Source organism: Meles meles, chromosome 8, assembly GCF_922984935.1.
Source record: "Meles meles chromosome 8, mMelMel3.1 paternal haplotype, whole genome shotgun sequence".
NCBI classification, from domain to species: Eukaryota; Metazoa; Chordata; class Mammalia; order Carnivora; family Mustelidae; genus Meles; species Meles meles.
In genome coordinates this window covers 74874597-74883458 of record NC_060073.1, presented here as the reverse complement: position 1 = coordinate 74883458, position 8862 = coordinate 74874597, and positions in this window count along the sequence as shown.

Genomic DNA, 8862 nt, shown 5'->3' with positions numbered 1-8862 from the left:
TAGATATGTTATATCTAATATTTTTGTGGAACTATAAAAAATTCTAGTCCAACTTACAGCATATGTCACTGGGCAGGGGTGGAGAGGAAGCCTATTGAGGTTGGAATTCATGCAACCTTGGAATTGTCCATCTAAAATGACTTAGCCAAATGATCTTAAACACCACAGAAAGAATGTTTTTCTTCTGTTATCATCTATGCTGGATACTGGCCAATTTTTTGGTTATACTATACACGAATGATCAGTTTTTAAAAATAAGTCTCAAGCATTTACTGTTTCAGGGTAGTCAGCTAGATACATAAGTAGGTAAATAGAATTATATTGATGAAATTATCTTCTTAAATACAAATTTTTATTTTTCTCAAAGTATTTTGAAATTCAGAATTAGTTACTACATTTTATCCTGTTCATTATTTTTTAAAGAGGATTTTAGTAAATTCTATGAAAGAAACTTGTAGACTCAGCCTCTGTGACTATTCTTAGAGTCCTAAACAAAAAGTATTATAGGAGAACTGCCACATGAGCCAATATTTTTAATTAGCTTTTACTCCAGACCAAAGGCATTTATTTTTGCTGTGACATATGAGTCTTTTGAGGGACATGACCCATATAAACATTTATATAAGCAGACTAGTTATGTGGTATATATATCAGACACATTTGGCTTATTTATATATAGCTTATATTTTTACCGGTTGACATAAAAGAAAGCTTTACATAGCTATCATGTTTCTGTAACAGGACAAATGTTAAATAACAAATTATATGAATGGTATGTCCATGAAAATTACATAATGTAGTAAATTGGCTTTTCTAAACTGCTAAATAGTAACAGGTGTTTCATAAAATAAAAGATTTTAGAGTTTTAAAAGTTTGGAAAACATAGTAACTCTAAGTTTTAAATGACTACATTTGCTTCAGAACTCTTTTTTTTTTAATATTTTTATTTCTCTATTGGACAGAAAGAGAGAGAGCACAAACAGAGGGAGAAGCAGGCAAAGGGAGAGGAAGAAGCAGGATCCTCTCTGGGCAGGGAACCCAACACAGGTCTTGATCTCAGGACCTCAGGATCATGACCCGAGCCGAAGGCAGATGTTTAGCTGACTGAGCCACTGAGGCACCCCCAGAACTTGCCACTCTTTAAATATGTTAATGTACAGTAACTTTAGAAGGTTTTTTATTACTACTTATGAGTAGTCTCCTCTGAGTAGAGTTTCATAGAATGAATTTAGAAAATACTATGATATAAAATTTATAATTTGTACACACTTTTCTTCTTCAGTCTTGAAAATTAATTGCTATTTCCATAATGATGTCCTAAGGATTTTAGAGAAGAAAAAAAAAAAGGATTGGTAGTGTCACCTTTAAAAACCATTTTATTGAGCCATGGGAAGTGTTACTCAATTTTATTATCCACTTTCCTTCTATTTTTCTGATTCCTCAGGTCTCTACCAGCACATTAAATTTACTCTCAAGGGTCACATTGAGGATTTGTTTTTTTCTTTTTCTTCTCTTTCTTTCTTTCTTTCTTTCTTTTGTTTTTTTGTTTTTTGTTTTTTGTTTTCATCAGGTATGTTGAGTGGCTTTCTCAGTTCCAACAGCTTTGGATGTGACACTATAGTATTGGGAGATGTTAGGGAACCAATGAACTGTATGCCAGGAGCAGTAAACGACTGTTAAAGAGTGTTATCCAGAAGTTAGTTTAGAAACTATTTTCAAACTTACCTAAATAAGCGAAGTTACATGGGTATGTCTATAACATATACCATAATAATGCATTTCTACTCCTGCATATTCAGAATAATGATTTCAACTTTTACTTCCTTGTGTATTGTGGTTCTCTCTGTCACATACTTTCTCTCTCTGAAGAGCTCAAATCATATCATTAACCCTAGTATATACCCCTCACCCACACTCCAAGGAGGTATTAAAAACTGGAAATGGGGGCGCCTGGGTGGCTCAGTGGTTTAAGCCTCTGCCTTCGGCTCAGGTCATGATCTCAGGGTCCTGGGATCGAGCCCCGCATCGGGCTCTCTGCTCGGTGAGGAGCCTGTTTCTCCCTCTCTCTCTGCCTGCCTCTCTGCCTACTTGTGACCTCTCTCTCTGATAAATAAAAAAAAAAAAAAAAAAAGATTTAAAAACTGGAAATGTATACAGAGAGAAAAGTTCTTATTCTAGGAAGGCAAGTACCCACCCTAATGATCTCAGAGAAATTGAGCAGCAAAATTAGGAGAACACCCTAGCTAGTTCTATCTGATCAGTAAGAGAAAAGCCAGTAGAAATACTTTCTTGCTCTTTGTATTATAACAAAGAACCCCAAATTCAGTTCTTAAGAAATAAGGACCCAAGGGGTGCCTGGTTCATTTAGTCAGTTAAGCATCTGCCTTCAGCTTGGACTGTGATCCTGAGATAGAGACCTGTGTCAGGCTCCCAGCTCAGTGAGGAGCCTGCTTCTCCCTCTGTTGCCACTTCTCCTGCTTGTGCTCTCTCTCTCCCTCTCTGTCAAATAAGTGATTAAATAAATCTTTTTAAATAAAAATGAAAAGAATTTAAAAAAATAAAAGAAGGAGCTGAGATACAGCCATTCCAAATGGACAAAGTGGGGATGAGGGACATAAGAAAAAGAAGTCATAATGACTAGGCCCACAAACAGATAAAAAATTAAAGGAAGCTAAGGCCTAGAGAAAAAATAATGCAATTGTGTTACTGAGTGATATTAACCAGCACCATCAGTTAACCCAACCCTCATATATGCAAAAACCTTGAAAGAGTAAATGCTAAATAAACAAAGGTGGGTATAGGAATATTGTCTGACAAGAAGTAATTCAAAATGAAATTAATTTAGAGGGCCAAAAGGGACATTTTGAATTGATAAAAATCTACTCAGGAAACACAACAATCTTGAACCTATATGTGCTCAACAATATGGCTTCAAAACATATAAAGAAAGACTAATAGAAATATACACATAAAAAAATCCCACAATCACGACGAAACTTTTTAATATATTTTAACTCACAAATACAGCAAGAAGCTGAGGGAAAAAGAAAAAAAAAAGAAATAGAATTTAGAGGATTCAAGTAACATTAATACCAGAAATAATCAAATTTATTTAGAGCTTTGTTGTTCTTAACAGATAACAGACATTCTTTTCATCATCCATGAAATATTTATAAGCATTAAACTTAGATTTAACCACAAAGGAAATCTTAACAGATCCCAAAAAATAAAAAACATATAGGCTACATTCACTGACTAAAAAAATGAATTTTGAAATTAAAAAAAAGGTATGGAAAAGAAATATGTTCATTTGGGATCTCTTTTCTAAGAGCTTTCTTATGATGAAGAAGAAAACTAAAATTACAACTTACTTCAGAATGAACATTAGTGAAAACCATGCATATTAAAATCTGTATAACCACTAGTGTACTCCAAAGAAAATGTTTTACACTAAATGTGTACATTAAAAAATAGACTGAGGATAAATTAATTAAACATTCAACTGAACATGTTGAAAAATAAAAAAAAATACAAATACTGATTAGAACAAAATTAATACAAAAATACAAATATCTGGGGCATCTGGAGGGCTCAGTTGGTTGAACATCAAACTCTTGGTTTTGGTTCAGGTCCTGATCTTGGTGGGTTATGAGATGAAGTCCTAGGGCTGGCTCTATGCTCAGTGGGAAGTGCTTGAAAGACTCTTTCCCGGGACACCTGGGTACGCTGGGAGCAACGGGCTCCTTGCTAGGCAGGGAGCCTGCTTCGCCCTCTGCCTCTGCCTGCAACTCTGTCTGCCTGTGCTCGCTCTCTCTCTCTCTCTAATAAATAAAATCTTAAAAAAAAAAAAAAAGACTCTCTCCCTCTAATACTCAACCCCATTAAATAAATAAATCTTCCAAAAAAATAATACAAGTATCTCACAGAAAGTTAAAAGTGATCATTAAAGTTTAAGTCTTCTAATTTGAAAAGAACAATACACTGATGAACACATGTCAAATTTAATCAAGTAAAAGAGAGAAATCGCAGTGAATATTAGTAATAAGAAAGGAGTCACAGCTACATGTATAGAGAATACATATAAGAAAATACTAGGTAGGGCACCTGGGTGGCTCAGTGGGTTAAAGCCTCTGCCTTCAGCTCAGGCCATGATCCCAGGGTCATGGGATTGAGCCCCACCTTGGGCTCTCTGCTCGGCGGGGAGCCTGCTTCCCCCCCTTTCTCTCTGCCTGCCTCTCTGCCTACTTGTGATCTCTGTCAAATAAATAAAAAATAATAAAAATAAATCTTAAAGAAAAGAAAATACTAGGTAAAACATCTTACTAGTAAACCTGAAAATATTGATGAATATTATTCTAGGAAAATATAAAATCAATTGAAACAAAAACAAGTAGAAAATGCAGATAATGGAAGGGGAGATGAACCATGAGAGACTATGGACTCTAAAAAACAACCAGAGGGTTTTGAAGGGGCGGGAGCAGGGTGGGAGGTTGAGGAACCAGGTGGTGGGTAATAGGGAGGGCACGTACTGCATGGAGCACTGGGTGAGGTGCAAAAACAATGAACACTGTTATGCTGAAAATAAACAAATAAAAAAAAATGCCATAAAGCCAAAAAAAAAAAAAAGAAAAAAAGAAAATACAGATAAGCCAAAAATGATAAAATATCATGAGAGAAATTTTTTAAATATATTACCTCAAAAAGCATTTACCTAAATACTTTATAGGTGAATTTTATTATAGAATATAAATATATAAGATGAAAAAAACATAGAAATATCTGTAACTCATTTTATGAGGCTTTTATAATCTTGGAAGACAAATCAGACAAGGAAGGAAATTGTTATAGGCAGTTCTCATAAACATAGATTTTAAAATTCCAAATAAACTGTACATCAGGTTGTTAAATTTGACAAACTAGTAATTCTTCATAACTAAACATAGTTCATTCTAAGATTTTAAGTGTTATTCAACATTAGAAAATCTATTAACTTAGTATACTATATTAACATAAGAGAAAACTATAATCTATATAATAAATACATAAAAACAGTTGATAAGTCAATACCAATTCCTGATGAAAATAAAACAAAGTAGCATGGGCGCCTGGGTGGTTCAATCAGTTAAGAGTCTGCCTTTGGCTCAGGTCAAGATCTCCCCATCCTGGGATTAAGCCCCTCATCAGGCTCCCTGCTCAGTGGGGAACCTGCTTCTCCCTCTCTGCCCCTCTCTCTGCTCAGGCTTGCTCTCTCTGAAATAAATACATAAAATCTTAAAATAAAGTAAAACAAAGTAGCATCTAAAAATAGAAGGAAAGTTTCTTAAGATGAGAAAACTTCTATTAGACACCTATAGCCAACATGATATTAATAGGAAAATATTAGAATTCCCATTAAATCAGGAATGAGAGAAGTATGCCATATATGCACAATTTCTAAAGTGTGACTATGATTAAAGTGTAAGCATAAGTTATATGGAGACAAGTGGCTTTACCTGGGGCAACTACTAACAACTGGACTTTCCTGGGCAAACCAAAACAGGCTCACTCTAACTCACAACTATTTTATATGATACTTGAAGAGCTAGATAAATTCTAATTCAAGAAAGAGAAAGCAGATTTTAATACTTTGATGAAAGAAATAAATCTACTATAAGCAGATTCATCAACCTATAAAATCTAAAACAAGGAATAAAAAATTAAATGAAATATAATGAAAAAACAAAAAGGGAAAAAGTAGTGATGAGTTTGGACTTCAGGCAAGCAATTTCATGTCACAGATTTCTCATGAGCACTATAAAATCTGCTAAGCTAGCAGAGAAAATTAAAGACATAGACACAGTAATTTTTTTAATTGTGGGGCAGGAGGAACAGTAAACTGTGCCTGACAAAGAAAAAGTAAAGGGGAAAGATGTGGGCGAGATCCATATGTTCCAAGATATAGAAAATAATTGTTCTTTCCAAAGAACAAAATTTTAAAGAATCAGTGGGAGCTGATCAGATGCATAAGAAGAAAATGGTTAGGCATAGGGAATAGCATATCCACGGACATAAGAAAGTGCATGGTATGTTCAGGAGTATTCACCATTAGTTTCATTTGACTAGAACTCACTGGGACACTTAAATGAGAAAATGTACAGAAAGTGAAGGGCACGGTGTTTGGTACACAGAATGTGTTCCCTCAATGTTAGCTGCTACAGCAGCAGTAGTCCTATAGTGATAGTAGTGTTGGGTATCCAGATTTAATAAAATACTATGTAAAATATGTACGGATGAATGGATAAGGAAGATGTGGTACATATACACAATGGAGTATTATGCCTCCATCAGAAAGGATGAATACCCAACTTTTGTAGCAACATGGATGGGACTGGAAGAGATTATGCTGAGTGAAATAAGTCAAGCAGAGAGAGACAAGTATCATATGGTCTCACTTATTTGTGGAGCATAACAAAGAACATGGAGGACATGGGGAGATGGAGAGGAGAGGGAGTTGAGGGAAACTGGAAGGGGAGATGAACCATGAGAGACTATGGACTCTGAAAAACAACCAGAGGGTTTTGAAGGGGCGAGGGGCGGGGGGTGGGAGGTTGAGGAACCAGGTGGTGGGTAATAGGGAGGGCACGTACTGCATGGAGCACTGGGTGTGATGCCAAAACAATGAACACTGTTATGGTGTAAATAAACAAATAAAAAAAAATAATAAAAAATAAAAATAAATACTATGTAAAATATGAAGCACATAATAATACACCGATGCAAAACTGGTACTGTTACTTTTTTTTTAAAAGATTTTATTTATTTATTTGACAGACATAGAGAGATCACACGTAGGCAGAGAGGAAGGCAGAGTGAGAGAGGAGGAAGCAGGCTCCCTACTGAGCAGAGAGCCCGATGTGGGCCTCCATCCCAGGACCCTGAGATCATGACCTGAGCCAAAGGCAGAGGCTTAATCCACTGAGCCACCCAGGTGCCCCCTGGTACTGTTACTTTTATTCCTGAGCATTTATGCATCTTTCTTGAACAGGTGGTACATAAATAAATTCAACCAATCAGAATTCAGAATCTTAAACACACATGGTTCTTTCTCACCCACACCAAAGGCTCGCAACCATTTACTATAGCAAATATCAGAACTAAATGTGAGAAAGAAGTTGATATAAACATTTACAACCAAATTAGATTAGATGAAAAAGTGAACTATTAAATCACCTCTGGTTAGTAACTAGTACAAATAAATAATACTCAAAAAGAACAACAAATGAAAAGGAATATAGCAAAGATGTAGTATTTGAATCAGCATATTTAAAACTGGGGGGACTGGGTGGCTCAGTTGGTTAAGTGTCTGCCCTGGGCTCAGGTCTTGATCTTGGTCAGGATCCCAGGTGTAGATCTCCCTGCTCAGCAGTGAGTCTGCTTCTCCTCCCTTGCCCTTCTGCCCCCACCCCCACACTCTGTTCCCTCTCTCTCTGTCTCAAATAAATAAATAGAATCTTTAAAATAAAAGGATATTTAAAACTGGGGAGGGCAAAAAAGGAAGCACTTTAGAAGAATACAAATTGCATTGTGTATGACCTCGGACAAGAGCCTCCTTCAGTTCTGGAGTTTCCTCCACTTAGACAATCCCCCTTCCCTATACTTTCTCTTTTCTTCTGGGAGCTGCAACAGTGGTCTTATATTAATATTTCTAAGATTTTCAAAGTTATACAAGGGGCCTTCATGTCTTTAAGACAGTAGATACATCCATTTTAACTCCTCTTTTTTTTTTTTATTTTATTGCAGCAATAACACTTATGAGATCCACCCTCTCAAAAAGTCTTTAGGTGTATAATATGGTCTTTTTAATTATAAGTGCAACATTGTACAGCAGATTTCTAGAACTTCATCTTGCCTTACTAAAACTTTATACCCAAATGAATAGCAAACAACTCTTCACTTCTCCCTATCCCTGCTACTGGCAATCACCAATCTACTCTTCAAGTTTGACTACTTGAGATCCCTCATGTAAGTGGAATCTTGCAGCATTTGTCCTTTTGTGACTAGATTATCTCAATTAGCATAAGGTCCTCAAGGTTCACCCGGTATGTTATAAAAGGCAGTCTTTCCTGAAGAACATTCCGTTGTATTTATGTCACATGTTCTTTATCCATTCATCTGTTGATGGACATTTAGGCTGTTTCCACATCCTGGCTACTGTAAATAACTAAAGAGAAATTAAGTATTTAGATCCATGTGATCCAACACCCATCTTGAAGCTTACTTTCTCCTTCCTTCCTTCCTTTTAAGAGAAGACTATGCCTTTATTGGCCTGCAGGCTACAAAGCAGCTGTACCTAGTGGCCTGGATGTGGGGCCAGCTGGGCTTCACAGCTTTGTAGGTGATGGAGAACTCGCCTAGGGAGTGGCCAGTCAATCCAGGCTTGCTTTCCACCTCACTGAAGGTCGGGTCCTTGCAGAAGCCCACTACCTGCGGTAGGAAAACCAGGTAGGCCCACAGGTGCCTTTGCACCACCTGGGCTTCGCCATGGGCGGGGCCTCCTTGCGCGTTAGTGCGCAGGCGCTCCAGCAGGCCCTCTGCTTCCCGCCCAGGCGCTTCTGGTCCACCTGGCGCTCAGCTGCCTCAGACGTCCCTAGGCCGTGTCCAGCCGCTGGTCCGACTCCACGGCAAGGTAGGTGAACTTGTGAAAAGTCGCCCTCTTCTACTGTTTCACTTACATCACCTTGCCGGTTCTTCAAAAGAGTTGTTTTCACTGTTTGTTTCATTTTAGTTCGCTCTCAGTCATCCAGCGGTTCTGAAGCATCCCTCGCCCGCACAGCTCCTGACCCATTTCCCTGGGGCCAGTTCAAAACCGAACCTGTTTACTGC